This window comes from Heliangelus exortis, chromosome 15, assembly GCF_036169615.1.
Source record: "Heliangelus exortis chromosome 15, bHelExo1.hap1, whole genome shotgun sequence".
Lineage (NCBI taxonomy): Eukaryota > Metazoa > Chordata > Aves > Apodiformes > Trochilidae > Heliangelus > Heliangelus exortis.
In genome coordinates this window covers 13,804,197-13,829,195 of record NC_092436.1, presented here as the reverse complement: position 1 = coordinate 13,829,195, position 24,999 = coordinate 13,804,197, and positions in this window count along the sequence as shown.

Genomic DNA, 24,999 nt, shown 5'->3' with positions numbered 1-24,999 from the left:
TTTTTTTTTTTTTAAAGCCTCTGATCTGGAGATCATACGATTACTGACAGCTTTCACATGCATGAAGAAGAAGATTCAATGCATTATTTCCACTTTAGAGAGAAAAAATAAATAAAATGACAAAAAGTACTGTTCTAGAGGTTGCACTTTGTAAAGACAGGATCATGTTGTGAAACAGCTTACTAGTGGTTTTTGACTACTTTTGTTCATCAGTATGTAATTTTGTTGCTGTTAAATCTTAGACCCTCTTTATTTTCTGTTTTGATAAATGCTGGAAATGGGAAAGTAGTGCAATTCAGATTTGCAGACCAGAGTGTGTGTTGCTGTGGCAATCAGTTCAGGTACATTGGTGTGTTAAGTCTTAAAAACAAACAAAACAAAACAAAACCCAAATAAACAAGGAAAACCACAACACAACAGCAGCGAGAAACCCAAAACCAAACCAAAAGCAGTCTAAGCTAATGGCCAAACACTACATTACTTCTTCAGTCACCATGAAGTTTTCCCTCTCTTAAAATGCAGCAAAATACGTTCACTTAGAAGCAAGAAAAGATTTCTAGATTTCTGTAAGCGATGGATTTAACACACTGGATAACCTTTTCATTAGACAATTATGTGTTTCGGTCCATGGGATATGAGCTGTATATTTTTCATAGTATGTTTTCAGATGTCAATGACCCTATTTCATGGAATATAAGTCACACTGTGAATTTAAAGATCTGAAGAAAATCAATAGATGAGGCATTGAAGACTTATATCAGCTAAAAATATTTTTTCAGGCTTTTTTTTTTTTTTTTTTTTTTTAAATCTTCTGACTGAAAACTCAACCCAAGCATCAAAAGTCATTTTAACACTCTGATAATAATTATTAGAGTCTTGGATTTTACTCTAAAGAGCTTTTGTTATCCTATCATTATTTGAAGTCCTAATCCACTAGGTACCACACCTCTGGGTGGACACCAGTGATATAAGAGGGAGTTAAACCATTGAGCAACAAAAAGTGTTGCTCTGCATCAATTTTGAAACTCTTCTATCTTCACAATCAATAAAATCCCTCTGTACAGACACAATGGACACTGAGAATTATGATTGCATAGACATGCACTTGGTGCTAATAACAGGGGAGACATTTTCACAAACAGCTTTCACTGACACTTTAATCAAACTGAAAGAAATCAGACTATCCCTTAATATGCTTCTCCCCCATAAGAATGTGTGAAACAATCCCTTTGTTTCCTATTTCTCACAAGCTTGAAAGTTCCATTTTGGACACTTGAAATTATAAGAGCAAGCCCCGTTCTCAGAAGTGCATCATCAGGGATTTAAACTCATCTTTCTCAGGAAAAGAGACTGGATCATCATATGCTCTGATTATATGTAATCCAACAGGTTTAATCCTGAAAAAGATGACTTTTATGAATACTTCAGCGATTGTGGGGATACAATTTTATATTCGGGATTTGAGAACAGGCAGAGCTTTGCTGTAGTATCCAGTACTTTGCTGGATATTAAATATGAGAATCACTTTAATAGTGAAACATGAGAAAAAATGAAGAAGATAGCAAAGTGGAACAATAGCCCAAGTCAAAGTATGACTAATTTCAACGGCACTTATCCTGCCACTTGGCCAGAATTATTAATCATTTAATTTTTTTGAATGAACAAAATACCATCAAAAATAGCAATATGTAATTCAATACAAATTTAAACAGAAAATAATAAAATATTTTTTTAGAAGTGCATATATACCAAGTAAATATTTATCAATTATAGATTTTTTTCAGGTGGTTTCTATTGAGAAAACAGGGATTGTTGGCAGGACTGTTAAAAACACCTGTGATTTTTTTCCTGGATAAATAATCATATGTTCTATGATGAAGGAAAAACACAGTTTAGGTGTGTTATTATTAAAACTAATTGAATTTAAATAGTAGCAGCTTAGAATTTGATATTTTTAATAATTTTAATTACTTTGTCTTTACGCTAATATCCAGATAAAATATAAATAAGATTGATTGATAAAATATAAATAAGATAAAGAAATTTATCAATTTACAAAAGTCTTCTGGATTTATGTTTGGAGTTAGGTAGTGATTTTTTCTTTTAGTTGTTTTTTTCTGAAGTAGAATCTTGCACATAAATTGATAAGAATTAATCTTCAAGCTATATTTAACTTTATGATACAGATGAGAATGATTATTCATCTATAAAATTGCTGACGAGGTAGTGAAAATTTAAAACATTCTAAAAAATCACCCGTAGGTCTCAGACTTAGTCAGCAAGGATTTTGGCTCAAAGATTTCTCTGTGCTTTACTTCTCATGATAGTTTTGAGAAACTATTCATATATAACTTTGAGCTTTAATGTTGTACTGAAATTCATTTATTTTATCATGGTTCATCCTGCTTTCAGCTAACTCAGGCAACACTTTAGAGGTTGTGTTTTTGTAATGAAAGGCTACTGGAAGTACAGGCAAGTACTTAAGCTGGGTAACAGGTCAGGTGGGAACTTGGGGGAGAACATGGATTGTTATAAAACTGTTGCAAGATGCACATAGTTTAAGGCTGCAGATTCTTCCATCTGAGATTCTGTAATGCAAAACTACACTTGGAGTTGAAGAGAATAGCATTTAATTTTAAAATTGCTTTAGATATGTAAATGCCATGAAGAAAAAGTTGAGCGTCAGACAAAAGTGAATAATATTAAGGACCAGCATCTCAAACGTCTATGTAGATGTGACCAAGGAAGAAATAGTAACTTGCTTAGGGTCAGAGCAGGACTCTGTTCTGTTGTGCATCATCACTACACTTTACTTCTCATGCAACATTTCCTAAACATCATTTGCCCAATCTCACATACCTCATATTCTAGTTCATTGACCCAATACAATCTCAATGCTTTGCAGTATTGTTTGGGGTAAGTGTGGCTTAATGGGAGTATTGTAACTTTTTTAATCTTGAAACTTCCAGCTTTTAGTATTCTCAACTGAAATGGTTTCTTTGATTAAGGACTGCCATTACTAATTGTTTTTATATATTGCTTGGATGGTTCTGGTTCAGTTCTTCAGCAATATCTAACAGTTAAACACTCTCAGTGATTCATTAGAACTTTATGTTCTGTTCCCCGACCAAAGTCAGAAAAGAAAAATCTGGAACAAAAGCTAGTACTGAAGTGGTTAATGGCTTCCTGCACTGCTCAGACAGCTGCATCTTTATGTCCATTCATTCCTTGCATTAAACTAATGCATGGGGTGGCAACCATCCCTGAGTTTGCCTCTCTCACATCTATTCATGCAGCTCTGGAGGAAAGGTCAGATAAGGATAACATGTCAAAAGGGTATAATTAAGACTCAGAAAGATTAATACCTGTGGTATTTAGTGAAATTGCCTTCTAGTGGAATGCTCATCTATTACTTTGATATTTAACATTTCTGCTGTTAAAATGTTAGTGCTTGTAAAAGTACAGAATTGCTGTCAGACACTTGGTTTATATAGTCTTTTTATACCAAAGGAGAAGCAACCAGGTGTGGGATTTTGGATTGGGTTGGTTGGTTGGTTGGTTGGTTGGTTGGTTTTTGTGGTGGTGTTTTTTGTTTGATTGATTCTGGTTATTTTGGGTTTGGTTTTTATATTTTGGTCTGGGTTGGGTTTTTTTCTGGTGGAATTCTTATGTGGAAGTCCTTCAGTATTTCCAGTAGAAATTTGTATTTGGCAAGTTTTCTTTACTTACATCAATTGATTTGACAAATGGTGTCATTTTGAGAGGATAAGGAAGAATATACCAGTAACAGTATCTGAGATATGTGGAATGGGGGCTCTAGTGAAATAAAAATGTACATTTATAGGATGAAGAGGAATAAATGTTATTTAATTCAACATGAAGAAAAAGATCTTTTTGACATGATCCAGTACTTACTTAATGGAATGCAGAGAAGGAGCCTGTTCAAGTTTGTGGTACAGGGGAGCTACAGCTGCACCAGCTATTCCAGATGCTATACAAACACATAAAAGTTGGATTACTTCTCAAGAAGTTCACTTGAGATGTAAAGACTAGTCCAAGCTGACACCCCAAAGCAGGTAAAGTCAAAATAGTATCTGGTTGGGTAGTAACATAATGAAATCATAAGGTTTTTTTCATTACTCATCATGAAGATTGCAAATAGCTTTGTGTTAAACACTTTACCTTCATTCTAAAAAAAAATATGCAAAGTACACTGGTGAAAATTACAGCAAAACAAATTCAAATGAGAATCTACAGTGTTTTCCTGGATTCATGGCCTTTTTTCTAATCATCAGTTTCTGGAGTAAATGGAAATCTTGTTTTATTGAGAAAGAGGTCCTGCAGGATATTTACATGACTCACACTTATATAAATGGAGCTGCTAATTAAATGACTCATAGGTAGAGAAAATCTAGATTTACTCAGGAAATTTTACCTGGCTTTGCTACAGGTACAAGTATCAAGATGTTGAGTGGTGGCAGTACTGCATATGCTGTAGTAAATGTACAACACAGGATGCACTAACATTATATTAAATATTCTGCTCAGTGTAAGGATAGGATCTTCAAATGTCATCAGAACAAGGAAATTCAGAGCTATCACTGACATCACCACTGTAGTATGTTATGTGAGAGTTTACAAGATGGCACCCCAAAATTTTAGTTGTTCTGAAAAAAGTATGATTACTGTGAGTATTGTATCACTATTGATTTAGTCATGGGTGCATTTTACAAAATTACAAATATGTTTAGAATCACAGAATGTCAGGCTGGAAGGGACCTCAAGGATCATCAGGTCCAACCCTTCTAATATTAGTGTTTATATGAGACATCCCAGCACCCCAATGAGCTGAGACTTCCAACTTTCCAAAGAGAGGGAATCCACCACTTCCCCTGGGAGAGGGCACCATTCTAATATCTGACTGATTTCATAGTGAAAAATTTCAGGTTAATTTCATTAATTGTGCTTGTCTGTCTGCTTGGCCTGGGCTTGACTGTGCTTTCAGCTGAACACACAAGGATATTTGAGATATTCAGGGTACTTCAGTTTTAAAAGAGGTTTCACAAGTTGTCTTCCAAAGCTTTGGGAAGGTCTTCTTATTGCTTACCATATAGGAGGAAAATTTCTTCTTCTGTTTGTAGAGATGAAAGCCTTATACTGCAAAGAAAGGCTTCAGTGTTCTAAAAGAGAGTTACAACTTTTTATTTCTCTTTTTGCTTTCACTTATGGTACTGATTTTGAAGTATGAGGGTAGGGCTATAGCCTGGAAGTTGTTTTGGACTCTGTGTTACCCCCAGAATATAAAAAAGCCCATTTCTTTCTGCAGGTGACAAGAAAAAATATGTTGGAGTTGAATATTTCTGCTTTAGGTTTAGGTGACAAACACCATCCTTCTCTGGTATTGCCAAATGCATGGAGTAAAGCAAGGGATTAAACACCTTGTTGAATTTTATGTTACTGTGTCAGCATCTGATGGGAACACAAGTACTCAGTGTCACAAATATCTCATTGCTAAAAGCAAAAATAGGCTGGACAAGACAATTGAACGAAAAAACCTTTCATTCATTCATTCTTTAGTCAGGCAGAAGTTTCAATGAAGTGGGATATTGTGAAAGGATTGAGAGAGAATTATTATTATTTATGCAGATTTTGTCTCTCTGAAAAGTAGCCGAAATAAATACCTAAACTGAGTTTTTAATTGCCAAATATTTTCAGAATGATAACAAGCTCTGTGAGTACACCTGCTTGAATAATGGATTTTTTAAAAAACCTTTTAAGGAGAAATGAGAAATAGAAATACTGTCTGATGCATCTCATCCATTTACAATCCCATGTGCTTCACCTGCACCTAGATCAGCTCTCCAGGTATGCAGCAAATGTTCTTGAGTATTTCTGCCTTCCCATTGCCTATACAGTCTCCTTAATTAGCTGGTTGTGTATCTTGACTTCTTATAAACTTGGGGGGAGAGGGAGGGGTGAGATGTGTGTGTGTATATGGCCATGAAGACAATTGCATGGAAGGCTTTGGAAGCATGCAGAGGATTTCTGTCACTTATGAAGGCACAAGTTTGCCTTTGTAAACTGCAGGTATCAAAGCAGCTTTCCTATTTTGTTTGGACACACCATGTCGTAACAGGAGGATGAGAGGCAGCTGTGCTTCAGACCACATGAAGTAATTTGCAGACACATTTTAATTGCCTTTTAGAGAGCATGAAGGAGTTCCAAATAGTCTAATGAGTTCCAGCAAACACCTGTGAAATGCTTTTAGACCCTCATGTAAAACAAATTAAGAAAGAAATAAGGCACAAATCTAGGATGTATATTCTAATGGAGGTTAGAGACGGAAAAAATATTTTGTTAATTATTCACCACACTCTTCAAGACAAAAATGAAGAAAGCCACAACACATTCCATATTTTCATACAACCAAAAACACAGAGAGAAATTTCAGCAAATGGTCTTTGTTAAGCAGATAATATAGGAGCCTTAGGAGGAGAAGCTTGTTTGATGTTGCATTATAGATTCTAACTGTAATTTAATGAGGTTGCATTATAATTTCAATGTATAAATGTGTTTTTAATCATTATGTTGTATCTCAGCAAAGTGATTATGGTCAGTCTCAACTTGAAGTGTATGGGACTGTACCAACTGAGATCAGAGGTGTTCTGGAGTGCTTTCCCTCTCTTGAGACTTAAATATAATTGCAGAATCTTGCTGCAAAAGTCCTGTAAATCATAGAATTAATAATATTTATACCTACATAGTATTCTCTGTAAATTTATCTTTGCTGGAATTGGGGGTTGCAAACCTCTGCTGACAGTGAATTTGTTGTTTATGTTTAATATTTTACAGTTTAACAGAAATAGCTGATGGAATATAGAATGAAGTTGATCTTTGAGGTGAAGCCTTGGGTAACACAAGCACAACCCTGTTGTGCTTTGACTCTGAAAAATACAGCTAACACCTCTGTGAGAAATGCTATGAAATTTTTAATGTTCAATAACAAGAGGTTTTTCAAAGTAGATTGCTCAAAGAAAATTTTCAGAAATTTAGAAAAATTATTCCAAAACCAAACAAAATTGGAAGCCCTACATAAGGTAGACACTGTGAACGTTGTAGTGTGTGCTTGCTTTTCAAAATCTGTACTAGTAAGATTTGCAGAAGGAAGTGTTTCTAAAATGTCTTTCTTTGGCCTTAAAAACAATGTCCAACAGTAATACCTTTCTGCCTTCAAGAACTCCAGCAAGTTGATGGAAGTTATATAAGTTAGACATTAACTATATAGCAGAAGAATATCAATTTGACAAGAAAAAGTGTATGTTTGACATTTTGTATTTCATCATTTGAACTTGCAAGACTGATTTGTGGCTTGCAATAATGTTGTCTTGGGCCTCTTTGGAAATGTTACATTGCTCAAATGATGAGAATGCTGAATGTTTACCTTTATAGAGAAAGGAAGGAAAGTGTGCTCTTTAACTGACATAAATGAAATGACAGCTCAGCTCTAAAATAAGACATTGTGCAGTGAAGCTGCTGTATCATTACTTCCTTAGCAATGAAAAATTTCACTAAAAATCATCTCTATCACACATTTTGTTGTAACTTATATTCTTCCTCAGTGGCAAGGACAAGACTGTTTAGACTGTATGAATCAAAAGGAAGACTTCCTATGTTGGGTGCATGCTGTTGCTTAGCAGAGAAACTAAACTGAGGGAGAAAATGGAGAATATCCATTCCTCTCTTCGGATTAATCCTTCAGAATTACTGCCCTCTTTTTTTTTAGTAGCAGTTCAGACATGAGTAGGACATAAATTGATTCATTTTTCATTTCTGACACAATAGAGGCAGACTTGAGAAAAAAACACATTGCCCTATCATGTGCAAATTATATAAATTTCACTGTAACATTATGGAACTTGTTGTCACAGACACTGTAGGAAAGTTCCTAAGGGTGTGAAAACCCCAGCTGTGTCAGTGTCATTACCTTGTCTGGGAAGCAGGGAGGTGTATTCCCACACTGGAGACTGCTTGGATCACACAGCCCACTGCTGAGTGCAATATATGAAGCCAAGTGTCAGTCTTGCACTAAAATGGAACCAGAGAGAGAGGTGTGTGGTTTAGAGGGAAGCTGCTGTTACAGTCATTCTTAATCAGGAAAAAGGTAGACATATTAATTAGCAATCATTCATCATCTTTAGTAAAGAGTTAAATCATCTGACTTTTGAAAGATTGTAACACGCTTTTCTCTTAACAGCCACTTCTATAACAAACATACATAATTATTATAACAATATTTGAGGCTGTAAACCCTCTCTCTCTCTCCATATTTTATCTTGGAAAACATTCTGTCACAGTAACTAGTAAATATTACCCAATGCTTTTAGTGACAGTAGAATAAATGTACAGCAAATTCTTGGAGATGTTACGTATTTTTATCAAAAGGACTGTTCTTTACCTCTGTATGAAATATTAAAAGCTTTAGTGGAAGTACAGCTGAACCACAAAACAAGGGGAATTTTATTCTAATCAGGATCAAAAAATGTGTTTTCTACATAACACAGGTAATATTGTAAACAGTTTGTGGAAATAGGTCACTGTTGTGTTAAAATTGGAATCAGACCTCTGCTGCTGGCCCTCTGCCCTCAGATTTTAGAATGTATCATTAAGAACTTAAAAATAATTAAGCCAAACTAAAATACAGTCTTATTTTGTCCAGAACGTGAGCCTTGTACTCTTACAGTCTTTATTTGTATAAAATAAGCTGTCCACATATAGTCCTCTACCCACCATTGATTACCTAATTACACAATCACTCCATCAGTAAATCAGCACAACATCTGTGACCCCACATGTCACTGCTGTAGCCCCCTCTGATTCCCCAGGAGCTTTGCTGAGGCAGTTCTGCTGACATAATATATTCATTATCCATTAGATCTGGCACACGCTCTGCAGTGCTCAATTACAATACAATCGAGCGAAGGGCCTGGTGTCAGCCAATGTAATGACTTTCTGATTATCTGTCTTTAAATGATGAATGAAATGAAAATGTACTATTCAAACCAAGTGTAAGACTGCTAAAGATGCTAAATTAAAATTGTACGTATACACTTTATGGAAAGAAGGATGAGGGTAGAGGGTGAAGGTTTACCTCAAGCTCAAAAATGAAAAAAAGGTAGAAATCTTTTCATAAACCATTGAAAAACAATCTGGTGGAATGACTTTGCCTTGGAAGTTGTTATCATGTGCCCATGAATTTTTTGATCATCTCAGATGTTTTCAATCTCCCAATAATTCATTGGAAGGATTTAAATTTCAATTATTTTTTCATTTAATTTTCTCTTTTCTTTTTTAATTGGAGAGATGTAAGTACTTGATGTAAACTTGTGTGTAAAACCATTTCTTTAGACTAAAGATGTTTATAATACCTGTAATAATGTGTCATTTCCAACTTTTTATTATATTTTTCCCAATTCATTAATTATGGCTAATGCAGTACATGGTTTCACTTTAAAATTAAGTTCTACATGGAATTCTCTATTTTATAGCTTATTGTTAAAGAGTTGTTTGGGAAGAACAGTCCTGGCCTCCATTTTATGTTCAGATAAGAAGATAAAAGATGTTCATGTTGTACAGTACCAATCTGTAAAATCTTAGATAATGAATGATTTAGATCAGTGCCAGATGTGGTTTCTTATAATTTTTTTTCAAATCACAACTTCAAACAGCATGTAACCATGTCTCAAAATGTAGGCTATTATCTTACAGAGTAAACACAACATACCAGTATGGGGAATAATATTTTAACTGAACAGTATCCTTCTGAGTAGACTAAAACAAAATGAGAGATTTCAGAATATGCCAGGATTTTAAATAGATGTGAGATTCATAAGCATTCTGCTGTTCAAATAATTATGAAGCAGGTGTTTGATGGCACAATCATTTCTCTCTCTGTTTAGATCTTCTGTCATTTCAGTTATAATGGAAAATCCCCCAAAGCCACGTGTTAAACTCTTACTTTGGTTAGAGCTTCCCATTTTACACCCTTAAGTGGAACGTTTCAAGTTTTTGAGTAGTGTGCAGTGTTTCTGGGAAATGTAGCTCTACCTTTTCAACAAAACTGTGACCAGTTGTGGGGCTGTTTTTTTCCTGGAGTACCATAATGGAACTTATTGCAGATTTTTGCAGTGCTTCCAGATATGTTTATTGGCATTCTGGTATCTACTTTCTAGTACTATTTCTAACAAAAAATTATATTGACCTGACGTAGACTGTGGACAAAGTAATTTTGTTGCTTGAAGACCTTGTGTGCATATTCTGAGTACACATTAAATGAGTAATAGATGCAGTTGCAATTCAGAAGTCCATAGGTGAATGAAAATGAAGAAAGACAGTGGCAGACCTCTGGAATTGGTAAAGGTAGTCTGGTCAGTTATAAAACTTGATACTGCACAGCAGCTGAAATGAATTTGGTTTTACAAATGCTCTCCCATTTGGGGAACTTGAAAGAGAAGTTAAAAAAAAAAATGTGGAACCTTACTGGGTCTTTATGAATTAGGATGAATTTATGATAATTTGGAGAGGAAAATGAATCTGCCTTAGAAGTGTCACCTCTAAATGGAAAACTACCCAAAGATTTTATTTGTTTGTTTGTTTCCTCAGCTGTGTATTTGAGGTTGAGTCAACTTTTCCTAGAAGCAGGAATATTGAAAAGATTTTTAACCTCTTTAGAACTCTGGAAACTTCTTTATTCCCCCGACCCCAGGATCTCATTTTGAGTAGATATGTACTAATAAGCTTTCTGATCAAAAGCAGAAAAATATGTCAACATAACATGAAATGTAGAGATGCTATCAGCAAAGAGAGGGACATTCTGCCCTTAGAAACACATTGGTTTATTCTGAACCATGGGGAAAATTTGCTCTGGTCTGGTTGCAGGAATCCAGATGGATCATACAACTTCATGAAAGGAAAGTTTGGAATGTATCAAATAAGAAGAGAATTGCTGCTGAAATTATTATAAAAAATTCCTTACTACTGTACATAGCATTCATACTGTTTTAATCATAGGACCATTCTTTACTCCTTTTGTTGTAGCTTTTAAAAAAAATCAAGGACCGATTTTTTTGGAAGTCAGTGAATTTTTCAGCTGAATTTTTTTTCCAGAACTAGGAAGATATGTCTTTGGGTGAACATTTACTGCTTTTGAATGATAAAGATGTTTCCATCCAATTCAGTTATAAATCAGTCCCATCTCCAGTGTACAAAATTTTAAAAATAAGTAAAAATCCCCATCATTTAATATTTTTACTTGGCTATAGAACCCAAAACATATGAAAAGTTTAAATGTGTGACAAGTAAGTTGTATTTTCTTTAATTTTCTTCACTCTGTCCTCTTTGGGCATAATCCTTGCACCCTAAAGTTCTGTAGGATCAGGTAACAAAGCTGGGATAATGCAACAGAGCACAAACCCTAGGCTGTTCCTTAAGTAAAGTGGAGAGATGACCTCTGGAAGAATAAGGCAATTTAGTGCAGCTCCAATGGATTTACTCCTGGTTTTCTTGTTAGTGTTAGAAGGAAAAAAGCCAGACAGCAAGGAAAAAACAAAACTGTGAGGAAAGTCAAATAAAGGAAAATGATTGGAAAGACTGTAGTAATTTTATGACTTTCATAATAGCTAAGAAAACTTGCAAGTTTACAAACTAATTGGCATAAATATACATACTAAAATAATTATAAATGCATGTTCAAACCTAAATACTGTATCTTACTGGTTTTTTTGTAAATCAGGTGCTGGCCTTCTGTGAAATAACACTAGAGAATCTCTTGAACAACATGTAGTTAGTAGTCTTTAGGATTTTAGTATTCTTTAGGATTTTAGTATTAGAGAATCAGAGATCTCATGGGAGAATTTGGTCACTCCAGGAGATGTGTATCCTCACTTCTTTCTTCATTTGTGTTTCACAACAGAAATTTTTCACACTAGAACCAGGTGCTTGCTCTCCTGGGATGACAGCCCCTCTGTGCCAACACATAGCCAGTGATATGTTTGATAAAAAAATTTAATGGAGTGCTATTGTAAAATCTAGTTTATGTGTTAATTTCACTGTAAACTCCAAGGGGTTTGGCAACTGTGAGGAATTAATGGAGTGCAGCCCAAAGCAGTACTTTTCTGCCCTCCAGGTCCTGACACCATACCCACAAAAGAGCTCAGGATGTCACCTTTGGTTTAAAGACAGGTGTGTATTGCCTGGATTTATTGTAGCCAGGGATACAACTCCCCCTGGGTTTTGAATTATCCCAAGTGAGTTACAGCTCATGCTGGAAGGCTCCATTATATTCCCAGGCTCTGTTTAGTGGCATAGGCTGACTGATTTAAGATGGTGGTTATCAGAGGTGATTGTGGTGTCTGGATAACATGAGTTTCCTGCTTGTGTTTCCCTTTCATGTAGTTTTCTCAGACTTTTATTTGAAGGCCATATAGACAGTTTGGTTTTTGTTTGGTTTTGGGTTTTTTTGGTTTTTTTTTGGTTTTTTTTTTTTGGAGGGGGAATAGAAATGAAAAAAGAAACTCAAGAAAACCACTGTGGCAGCCATGTAGAAATTAGACTCAACTGTCAGTGTTTACTTCCCCTCTTTTGTTTAATCATGCACATGTACAAATGTACTGCATGTATATACATATTTATCCCCTCATGACCACCACCTAACAGCTGACCCACAGTGCTGTGCAGCCAGTTAGGCTGAGAAGCAGTCTTCAAGGACAGTCTGGAGAGCTTAAGACATCTGTTTTCCATGATATCAACTATAGCTGCTCAAAGATTCTAGGGTCTAAAAAGTGTTTCTATCTTCTGCCAGTAGCTGGAATGCACACTTATCTATTTCAGTGATACCAGACATTATCTGCTAGTGCTGTTATTCTGCTTGCTAGTGATACAGGAATATTTATGCAATTAAAAGGTACAACTCTAAAGCCTTCCCCTGGCTTTAGATGTAGTACTGATGTTGATGATCTACGTGTGTGGGCATATTTTAGATATGCAGAAAAATGCATAGGTGATTACCATAGGAATTGTAAGTTTATACTAAAATATACACAGTTGATGTTGGGAAATGCATTCACAACCTGTCAGCTTTGGCTGCCTGACAGAGTGTTCAATTATGCTCTAATCGAATAGCTGCCCAATGTAGGCCACATAATGACTTCCTGATTATCTGACTTTAAATGATAAATGAAATGAATATGTAACATTCTTTTCAAATACAGGATAGTCACTGAGCCAAATTAAAACTGATTTTGTGCCTTTTTATCTGAAAAAAAAAATTCTATTCAACAGGTGTTCTGTTGCTAGTTTTGCCTTCATTAAGATAAATGCAGAAGAAGTTAACTCGGATAACATCTGTTTTCAGACAGATGCTGGAGGTGTTAGTGCTTAGGTTCTTCTAGGTTCTCTCTTTACATTGCATTGTTATAAAAAGCAAGGTCAGGTTTACATTATCAGTTCCTGTTGGGAGTATTTCAACATATGCTGGCATTGCAACAAGTCTGTTTTGAGTAATACATTGTACAGCCAACATTAAGGTCTGAATAAATTATTTATTGGTCGTAGTACAAGATGATTTTCCAGTCTGTGGAATACGGCATTTGAAATCAAATAAACCCCTACCATCTCATTGGGAGAGCATACACTTGTTAAAGTGAGAGCTGAGTCTCATCATGATCTTTTTAAGGGCTTGTTAGGGAGATGCTCCAACCACTTTATCCAACAGTTTATGATGGGCATTTTTCTGAAGCTCTTCTGTTCAATTTTAATTATGACTTTCTGTGCCAAAGTGATTTGTGTGAGAAGTTGTCTTTGTATCAAGACTTGAAATAAAGCAGGTCCTGGAGCAGGAACTGTTTCCAGCATATTCTTTTTTCAATTATTGTTATTATTAGGCAGATCATGGCTGGGAAGAGGATCTCAAGGCCCACTTAATTCTTTCTTGAAAGTGTTTTACTAGTCAAAAAATTTGAGAGACAAATCTCGTACTTATAAAGCAGTGTTTTGGGAATGACCCTCTTCACTTAGAATTAAATCTCCCCATAGAAATAAATCCTTTTCATGGAAGAAATTGATGATTATATTTGTAATGGGCAGACTGATTATGATGCAGTCATGAAGGTGTTTTAAAATACATTCTGTCCCTCTGTGTCAGACCAGGTGACAGGAAGGCTGCACACACACAACCCCCACACACATACCCTGCCCCTGCTTCAATCTGGGAGACAAGCATGAAAGATACAGTTGACCTGAGCAGCAGATCATTTTTTCAAACCAGTAGGTCAACTATATAAATAGTTTCTGTATGTTTACCATGAAGTGATTTTTTAGGTACTAAATAATATCTATTTTTAAAATAAAACAAAGAATTCCCAGCATCTGGAAAGACATGGGGTTTCTCACTGAACTTCTTGGGACTATATTAGAAGTCTTTTTAAACTACTTTTTAGCAGCTGGAACACACAACAGAAGTAAAAGGAAGGGTACCTGAGCTCTTACACAGTTCAAGTACTTCCAGTTGCCTGAGTTCCCTTGATTTCATATTGCTGTGCTTAGGATTCTTTAAATTAGCTACAGCTGAGCTGACTGCAGCTAATATATAATTGCTGTGAGCATGGTTATTTCCTTAGTAGATCTGGAGTGAGATGGAGGTTATTTCTGTTTCCTGATTAGGTAAGGTATTATTTATATCTAGAACAAGAAAATGTAATTAATTGAAAGTGTCTCGTATTTTTTTTTCTTTTCTTTTCTCTTCTTTTTTTCCTCTGTACTAATTGTTACTATGCCAAATTGAAGTAATTACAGTGGATGTCTTTACTTATGCAGGCTGGGTAGTTCACTGTTACTAACCCCCTACATTTTAGTGCAATGCCTGAGTATTTGTCCTGCCGTTTGTTGTTGTTATTTTTGGTTGGTTTGTTGGTTTTTAAAAAAGATAAAGTGCATTTTTGTGTCGCTGCTGTGTTAATTTTAGCAGTACTTTTGCTGCCTAGTGGGAAGTGATGTCTGTTTTACAAAAATACTGGTACACTTTCTCTTACTCTCTGACATTCAGTAAAGAAGAAAGAAATATTTTCTTTGTTGTTTAAAATCTATTAAAAACAACAAACAGCTTCCTCTCTTCTTAGTTTTATGTTAACTTAGTTGGTTCTTAGGTATCTCTTGTAAACACTTGTCAAAGAGTGTTCTACTATATAAATACAATATAATAACTGCAGTTCTGAGGAATATGTTTATTTAACAAACAAGGAGAAGAAATCGATCCAAAATGCATTCTGTCTTATTTCTAAAGTTGCTGTGGGAAGAATGTGCAAATCTATTTTTTCAATGCTTTACTACGCATACTTTTCTGAGTTTCTTAGTTCTCCATTTCTCCATGCTGTCCATGAAGAGAACAGTAGGTGGGCTGAGGGACACTCTTAGATGTGTCTGAGCCCTGAGGAGGGCTTCTCAGTAAGGACTAGTGACTGCATGTTCATAGTCATTCTGACAGGAAAGGAGAACAAACAAATAAAAAGGCAGGAGTGAGAAAAAGGTATAGACTTTTCCTAGAGTTCATCCAGAAAAAAACAGGTATTTTTCCAGCTTTCTTCCTGGTAACAGCTTTCCTAAAAACAACCAGGTATTCTGGTCATAGGACTTAGCCATTTCTCTAACATAGATGACAAAATACATTTCTGATTGAGGAAAAGTGCTGTATGTAGTCAGGTAGCTATTCATGCTGGTGTTGCTGGATATCTCTTAAAGAGGCAAATCAAGTGAAATTAAATGTTTCTTATCTGAACACAACAGTATGGTATTAGTTATGTTATAAGATGTATATGTTTGAAACTAAAGAAGGCAAAGGAAAATAGTACTCAAACCTGATCCTTAGAGAAAGCTGGAGAAAAGACAGCAATGAAAACCTTTGTTCAGAAAAGCCTGTAACAGTCTCTCTTCCAGGCCTTCTATTACACTTCTGCAGTATGAAAACAACAGATAGTCCAGGAGGATATTACTCCGATTAGTTCCGCAATGTTTTATTGAGCCTTAAAAAGGCTAAGTGATGGTGGCACATAAGCCATTCATCGAGTCACGTATGAACATAAAAATGCAGAGAAATTCTTCTGAACCCGTTCTTTGACTGTTATGTGTGATTGGTACGTGCTCTAATGATGTTAATCAGCTTGGCAATTTGAAATACGGTTTTCATTTTTGAAACTTGATTGTGCAAGAACCCTAGTTGGTGCAGGCAGAACAGAATGAAAACATCGGCAAAAAGCCAGGCAACCTCTTGTTAATTCCCCAGGGTGAGGGAGTGTTGCTCCTTCATTATCAAGAGTTGAGCAATCAAAGAGGGTGATAACTTTAAGAACAGTATTTGCCGTTTTATTGATTCTGAATCAGGATGAGTTAGATGAAATGTATAACTTAATGTCATGTCTCTATGTAGGATTCATGAATGTTGCTAGGACAGTAAGTGATAGATCTGTGCTGACAAGGTATTTCTAATTCTGTCTAGGTTAGTTCTTCTCGGGGACAATTATTCCAAGGGAAGTTCAGGTGTGAACAGGAGCTATTTGAGCTCACAGCGGTGCTCCTTGAGGGCTAAGAACCAGCGTGCAGCAGTTTTCCAGTATTTAGCAATTGTTTAATTTTTCATATTTTTTTCCATCTTTGGTTGGTATGTAGCTACGTGAAATTAATGGTTAGTGCTTGTGGGTTTGGTACACTAAGTCCTGTGCATTTAGAGGGATGTAAATTGTCTTGGCAGGTTTTGGATACTCAGCAGGAATCATGCATTTGTAATTGGGAGGCAGGTCTGCATACAAAATGGTCTCAGATGCTTTTTGAGGGTTTTTTTAGGAATTAATTTTTGGAAAGGAAAAAAGAAATGCATGTTTCTGAGTCTTGATGCATGTCATTTTTCTGAGTTGTTTGCTTTCTCTAAAAAAAACCAAAAAACCTCCTAAAAAACAAAAACAAAAAAAAAACAAAGAAAAAATAATTTCTACCTGTGAAAATGGATGCTGTTTTTTGGGGGACAGTACTGATGGTGTTGCTATCATTGTAACCAATATTGGTACTAAATAAAGTATCTATCCATGCATACATAGGAACACATGAAATTCTGAAGCAGAACTCAACTGAGAAGCTCTAGGGCTTTAAAACTGCCTCAGAAGTTGACTGTTTTTTATCAAATTAGCAACACTTACCCAAAAACTGTATGTGTAGTATGAAGTGCCAAAGGTGCCCATCCCTGAGAAGCAATCTGCTGGGGACTGCCTCACCCCTCCATTTTCCTGACCCACAGTGGGATCCCCCAGGGCCTTCCCCTCCTCCTGCTTCTGTGGTTGTAGGGCTGTTTCTCAGACTTTTTTTGACCACTGCCTCTTTCCTTTCTGCCATGTTTGTATTTACAGTGGTTCTGTCAGGCTGGGCTTGGCTGTGCCCAGAACCAGTGGGTGCCATTTTGTTCCTCAGGGAGGAGCCCACAGGCCCTGGGCCCCTCTTCCCTGAGGCTGGGGAGGTGAAATCCTGACATAGGAGCACCTGAAAGCTCACCTGGTAACTGACCAGGGGACAGCAAATGGAAACAGAACTGGAAGCAGTGGTGTAGGGAGTTTTTTAAGAATATTTTTTGCTGTAGCACTTCTGAAACACTTGCGAAACTTCGCTGTTAAGATGGTGTTTGCTGGTATGAGATACAAGAGGACACTGTTGTTCCAGCATACAGGCAGGCCAGATGACTTTGAAGGCAGCAGTAACAGACATGGAATTTAAATTCAGCTCTGGATTCAAATCGAGGTATGTAATGAAGGAATTAGAAGATTTTATCTTCAAGTTTGAAGCTTATCAGCTGGCCACATGACACTGGGGTGTATGGGCTGGGCCAAGGACAACTGCTACCAGGAATTGCACTTACCCATAGAGTGCAGCTGGTAAAATATTTCCTGTAGACAGGGAGGAAGTTTTGAAATGACCTTGCATTGAAATATAGTGTTTAAAATCTGTTTTTTCGTGTAAAATAAATGAAGGGAAAAAAGGATGGGTCAGATACTGTACAATGACAATTAGGATAATGGGTAACCTTATCATGCAAATGAGTCTAAAAGGTCTTTAATCACTGTGCCTGCATGATACAGGATCTGAGTTTATAACAACCTGTTGTAAATGCAGTAAGAACAAATATTGGAAATGGGAAAAGAGCTATTTAACTTGAAGGAAAATATTGCTAAAGGAACTGAAAGGTGCCACCTGGAACAAAATATTGCTAAAGGAACTGAGTTCTGTCCTACATGTTGGAGGATCTAGAATGGCCTTTGAATAGTTTAATGGGGTCAGCTGACATATTTTGAGGCAGAGTGGTGTCATTTTATGAAGAGTATAACAATGGGAGTAATTGCAATAGCAAAGGATTGTCTCAGATATCCACTATTGCTTTTCCAGGTGTTTAACTACTTCTTCAAATCTTGAGATGTTGTTTCCATTATAAAAGGATACATCTAAGATAATCATTACTTCCCTGTGAAACACAGAGGATTTAAAGAAGAGTGTGGTGAAATATTTGCTTTTTTTTTTTCATTCAACCCTGTCAGTGTCGACATTTCACATAACATAGAAGAGTTGTGAGAAAAATGTAATGATTGTAAGGACCAAGGAAATACATTTCATTGCAGAGTAATGTTGAATGTGTTTGATGTGCTAATGTTGCACCAAGTATCACAGAGGCTGCTGCTGGACAGCCTTACTATTTTTAAAGAGGCAAGTACAGTTTAAAGAAGTTTTGAAGTTTGATTGTTGCAGAAATCATACGTGGTATTCTGTTTTGACAAGAGCTAGTTCCTGTCAGCAATTCAGTGTGCTGAGTATACATCTTTGTTCTGTTGTAACGTCAGCGATCTGGGCTGAAGTCATGCTGTACTCACATACAGCCTCTTCCAGGATTAATCTTATTTTTTTCTTTTTCTGATGGTCATTTAAAAAAAGTCTATCCAGGAATATGTTGTTAGTCAAAATGTTGTTTGTTATTACAATACTCGGAAGTAATTTGCCCAGAAAAACACACAAGCTATGGAGTAGTGTATTTATGTGTATAACCTGACATTTGTTCCATGTTCTATGCTTCATTCTTGCAAATAGTCCTACTAAAAATGTAAAGAGAGGGTATGTTCTTCTCTTTCACTGGTCTTACCTGGGATATGAAAATATCTGAATACAGTGGTATTAGCATAGACATTTTTTTCCTGTAATTTCTGAAATTTTTTAACCATCTATGCTTCTGTATCCTGACTTAGCAAAGTTTAACAGGACAATTTAATTTAAAACTTTCATTTTAGTTATTGGGAATTAAAATCAATTAAGGGAGGAAATGCAGCTATGGGAGATAGATACTGCAGACTTTTTAGCAAAGCAAAGTAAATCTGCTAAAGCGAAATGTATCTTTTCTGCCTTGAAGACATTTGTTCAGAGAACCAAATGTCATTTCCCAGTCCTTTGTAATGTATACACTGAGAAAAAGCCAGAGTATCCAGACACATAGAAAAGAATCTCAAAAATAACTGAGATTGCAGAATTTAATGCTAGGAAGAGCTAAGTCAACAAAATGATTAGGTGTTTGTTTTCTGAAGAAAGTGATAGAAGTACTCAGGTAGTTTGTACCAAGGAAGTTTGAGCTTTGCACTGTTGGAACCCAGGCCCTGGATCTGCCTGGACTCCATCCATTGGCTCTGAGTTTGGCCCTGGATAAACTCAACATTCAAAACAATATAACCTGCATTATGGGGGCTCAGAAAATGAATTATTAAAACATATCTGCGCATTGTAGAACAGGATATGTGATTTAACACTGAAGCATTTGCATACCTGCTCTTTTTTTTTTTTTTTTTTTCCTCTCTTTCTTCCTCTACCCACTCCCACCCTCCACCTTTCTGGATGTACGTTTTAAATGACAGATCCTCTCAGATAATATGCACGTGGTACTCCAAAAAAATTCTGCAGACATGGTAAAAGCTTTTAGAGACTGTAAAACTGATTATCTCTCCTGTAGCTCTTTTCATCTTCAAAGCACTTACTAACATTAACTAATTAATCCTCCCAGCGTTCCTGTGAGTTAGATATCACTGCCATTATATAGATGAAGAAATTGAAGTAAACACTTTGTGACTATCTTGTGATCATGAAGACAGCTGGTGACAGATGGAATTAGAATACACAGACCATGTACTTTGAGCTTCTCTGCTCGGTCTGGTGTGCCATTGCTCTCTTGACCTATAATGTGTGTATAGGTATCAGTACCCTAATTGTGACTGTGGAGTGAATTTAGGGTAGTGGAGTCCTGTTAGGGATTGCTTTGATGGGAAATTTGTAGTCAGACTTTTGTTGCGGCGAGCCTTCTTTCTTTCGGGGACTCAGTTCTTCTCCGGGAGCTCTTTCCTGCTGTTCCTCTCCTCAGGCGTCTTCATCTGCTTCTGACTCCCTCTGCTTCTGGGAGCATGCCTTTTACCTTGCCCTTCAGCCCCGCCCATTTCCGGCTGGGGCAGGCCCTAATTAGTGGGCACACCTGGGCTTAAGCTCCCAGTTCATTATCAGTGACACCTGAGGACTTGTGGTCTCCTCTACAGACTTTCATCTTTCTAAACCCCTCTTCTGCAACTTTTTCTGAAATGGTCCAGAGTGCAAGCACAACTGTTTTGCAGGCGATGCCATTGTTGGTGCTGTGACTTGAGCTCTTCCTGGTCACCAGCAGTTGAGCACAATGGCTGGGGCCTTAGGTGGACTGCAGTAGAGTGAGCTCAGTCACTTGGCTTTTCTGTGAGTGCAGAAAGCTGCCCTCAGAAGGAGGGAAGGGTTTTGGCTCTGGTTCTGTCAGTAAATAGTGATCAAAGTTCAGCAGACATGCTCTTAACAAAAATTAGGAAGTATAAAATTAATATTTAACCTGATTACTACATTTTGTCTGCTTCATTAATTTTTTATTGCTTTATGAAAATGCTGTTGATGGAAATAATATTGACAGGGTGTGTTCTTTTTTTTGATATCTTTTGGTAAATGGAAACTTATTTTCCGTATGAATACAAATGATCTAACAAGTCATACTGGGCAAATGTTCTGATAAGACTATAATTCTTAGGGCATTAATATTTTATGTTGTTCATAACTCAGCTTTAAGAGATTAATAATGGAGATGTGAGGGCAATCCTGTCTTAAGTGTTCATAATTATGGTAATATTATAAGACATAGTGTAGGAAAGTAACTTACTTACAGGTAACTCTTTTTGTTTGTAGAGGGAGAATTCTGAAGGAATCATAGAATGGTAGTGGTTGGAAGTGACCTCTGGAGATCATCTAATCCAACCATCCTGCTAAAGTAGGTTCACCTTGACTATGTTGCACAGGATTTTTGAAACCAGGTGGGTTTTTAATATCTCCAGAAAAGGAGACTCTACATCCTCTCTGGGCAGCCTGGTCCAGTGCTCTGTCACCCTCAAGTTTTTCCTGATGTGCAGGAGGAACCTGATGTGTTCCATGTTTGTGTCGATTGCCCCTTGGCCTGAGGCTGGGCACCACTGAAAGGCCAATGACCCCATACTCCTCACACCCACCCTTTAGATGGTTATAAGCATTCATAACATCCCTTCTCAGCCTTTGCTTCTCTGGATTAAACAGATCCAGGTCTCTCAGCCTTTCCTCATAAGAGAGTTTCTCCATTCTCCTGATTGCCTTAATTGCTGTCTTCTGGATGCTCTGCAATAGTTCTTTGTCTTCCTTGAACTGGAGAGCCCAGAACTGAGCACTGTACTCCAGCTATGGCCTCTCAAGGAGGGAGAGGATAAATCTCCCTTAATCTGTTGGCAATACGTTTCTTAGTGCACCCCAGGGTGGCATTGGCCCTCTTGGCCACAAGAACAGTTGGGAATTAAAACTTGTTCATGGCTCACTCATCCACCAGGCCTCCCAGGTCCTTCTCTGCAGAGCTGCTTTCCAGCCCATCAACCCCTAACCGGTACTGGTGCATGGGGTTATTTCTCCTTAGGTGCAGGACTCTGCACTTGCCTTTGTTGAACTTCATTGGGTTCACAGTTGTTCCTTCTGCCTCTGAAATAAATCTTAATACCCCAGAACTCTGATAGGATTTTTTTACCTGTGCATTTGTATTTGAGCTGTGCACTCAGATTGGCTGAACCACTTTCAAATCAGAAGCAGCTCTTCTAAAAGGCAGAAGAATGTTTGGAAAATTTGGAGATAGATAGTATTTAAACACAGTGACTGACTGAACTAATGTAGAAAGGAGAAAGAAAAGCAATAGTTTATTGTGGAAATTATTGGAACATACATTGTGGTGATATTTTGTAAACCTCTTTAGCTAGTTGTGGGCATAGCAAAAGTATTCTGATTGCAGATGTTTTATTCTGCCTCATGTCAATCATAAGAAACTGCTGACTGTCCTCTCTGCAGGAAGATACTGAAACAGAAGTGCCTTTTGAAGATGAGAATTCTTTTGAGAATTCTTTACTGTGTATTAGAAACCAAAAAATCTCTTTAAAGTGACGTGTCATTTGAACAACGTAGGTAGAATAAAAATGTAGTATTCATATTTATATAGAGTTTTTCTCTCTGGCCCTCTTTTGCCACAGAATATGTATTTGTATGTGTTTGCACTTGGCTCCCTTCTCCTTTGTTGATGTTGTGTTCTCTGCCCCTTTTCTTCCTATCTTTGTCATATTCTCTAATCTGAACCTGAACCCAGTAACAGTCAAGTTGAGCTCTTAAGATAATGAAGTGAGTTAGAAATTAGGCAATACAAGGTCACCTATGCAGAACTGCCCCTGCTACCAGCATACCACAAGCTTGATCGAACTTATAAACTTACTTGTGTTTTCCTCCTGCTTTTAAGTGCCTGCACACATTCTGTGCATACTCATACCTAATGTGTTAAACACACGAGTGTTTATCACAGCCCAGCAGGCAGGATACAGGTATTTTCAAACAGGACTACTGTATCCTTATCTCAATAGTGCTAATAGTATCCCCTGCCAGAACAGACACAACAGATGGAAGTATCTGTAGCCATTATAGGTTCTCTGCATATTTCTTCAATCTAGCCTGCAGCAAGCCTGCCATCCATGATGATCTTGATGTTTCGGCTGATGTTGCAAGATGCAGCTTTAAAAATACTGACAGGGCACTGGTCCTGACTTAGAAACAGCATAGCCTCTACTGACCTGTGAGTTGAAACATGTCCATTTTGCCAGACTGGCTGCTTTTCCATCTTTGCTACCACTTCTTTCAATTCTGATAGTAGTTCCCTTTCATGTCTGGAACCCTCTGTCAGATAGAGATGGGGTTCAGATCATAGCCACAAGCCAGCTAGATTCAGCATTGGGAGCATAAATTCTCCTATTTTAAAGGTTAATGGTAGCTAATTAAATAGTTTTCAATCCACCAAAATCTGTTTGAGTTTGGGGAGAGCTTTAATTTCTTTATTTTGCTGACTGGATTAAACCTGACACTATAACCTAGGAAATGGACGAGCCCATTATTGCAAATTATTTTTATTGTCTACAATATTTGCACACTGTGGTGCTCAGTTACACTGCAATCGTACAGAAATCTTTTCAGTGTTATGACTCCCTGTTGATCTGCCTTTAAATGATTAATGAAAGTAATGTTGCCTTCCAGCTGCATGTATGACAATGTGTATTGCCACCTGAACCTGCTTTTTGTTCCCTGGGTGGCTGGGGAATTGGTAAAAATTGGAGGAAATTGGAGGTAAAAACATCCATGTAGCACTCTTTTTTAACCTGTCCTAATACAGTTGGGTTATTTGGATATATTTCCAATGTTGTTCAACTTCCCTGAAAGAAACCTTCCTGAAATTCAAAGAAAAAAAGTGGCTATATGGGGTTAATCTCAGGATTTTACAACAGAGTTTAGATCAAATCAAAACCTTTGGCTACTGGTGAACCACAGGTTCTTCTTGATCATGTAAGTCCCTCCATAACCCACTTCAGCATGGCACTTTTGAAATGCAGAAATCTGTCACTTCTGAGATAAACCCACTAATCCACCTCTCCCTGGCACATTCTGTGTTCAGTGGGCAGATTCTCATATGGATATTTTCTATCACTTCTGCCAGTGCTACCTCTGTATCATAAGATGATGGCTTTAACTAGTGATTTTCTGTTTTTCAGATTCACCAGAGAAATCCAAACACCTCTCTGTGAAGTATTTTTGGAGTTTATCCCCTGCTGCAAGTCTTCTCTAAGGTAATGATTACGAATGACAGCAGGTGTATTGTAAACAAATTTTCTGAAAAAATGTTTCTTGCTCATCAGAAAAGCTTGTGAATTCTGTGGTCTGCATTATTCCTATCAGCACCAGCAGCAACCTCTGTCAGTCTTTCTAGTTAAATATCCATACAAGTTCTTGCTCTGGTTATTTTTGGTTAATTTTTAAAAAAATCGTACTTCCCCTTTTCGTACTGTTGTCCAAATTCTACAGTCTCTGTTTTTGCTTTACATTCCTTTTTTTGGTATATGTCTTATCTCAGTATCTCCTGCTTGGATGCTTTTTGTCCTCTCTGAGAAGTCAACTCAATTTAGGACTTTTAGATGGTCTCACTTTTTTTGACTCTTTAGTTTGCTTTTATATTAAGAATATTTTGTGTTGTTCATTCTATGCATGATCATGCTAATGAGACTGTGCCCTTTATTTCTGAAATAACTCGTCATTTATTTCCCAGGAGGTTTATGTATGTGCTTATTTTCTCTGAGTTTCAAAAAGTTTTCCAGTGTAATGGTTACCTTTGGGTACTCTGATGGAATGTTTTTATGCTCAAATCCTTGGGATTGTGTCTGTGTAAATGCATCCAAGCACAGCTTTGTGTGTGCATATATAAAAGCCTCTATGCATGTGAAGGTGTGTGTGTGTATATACATCTGCAGCTTTTCTCACTACACTGAAAAGAAACTCCCT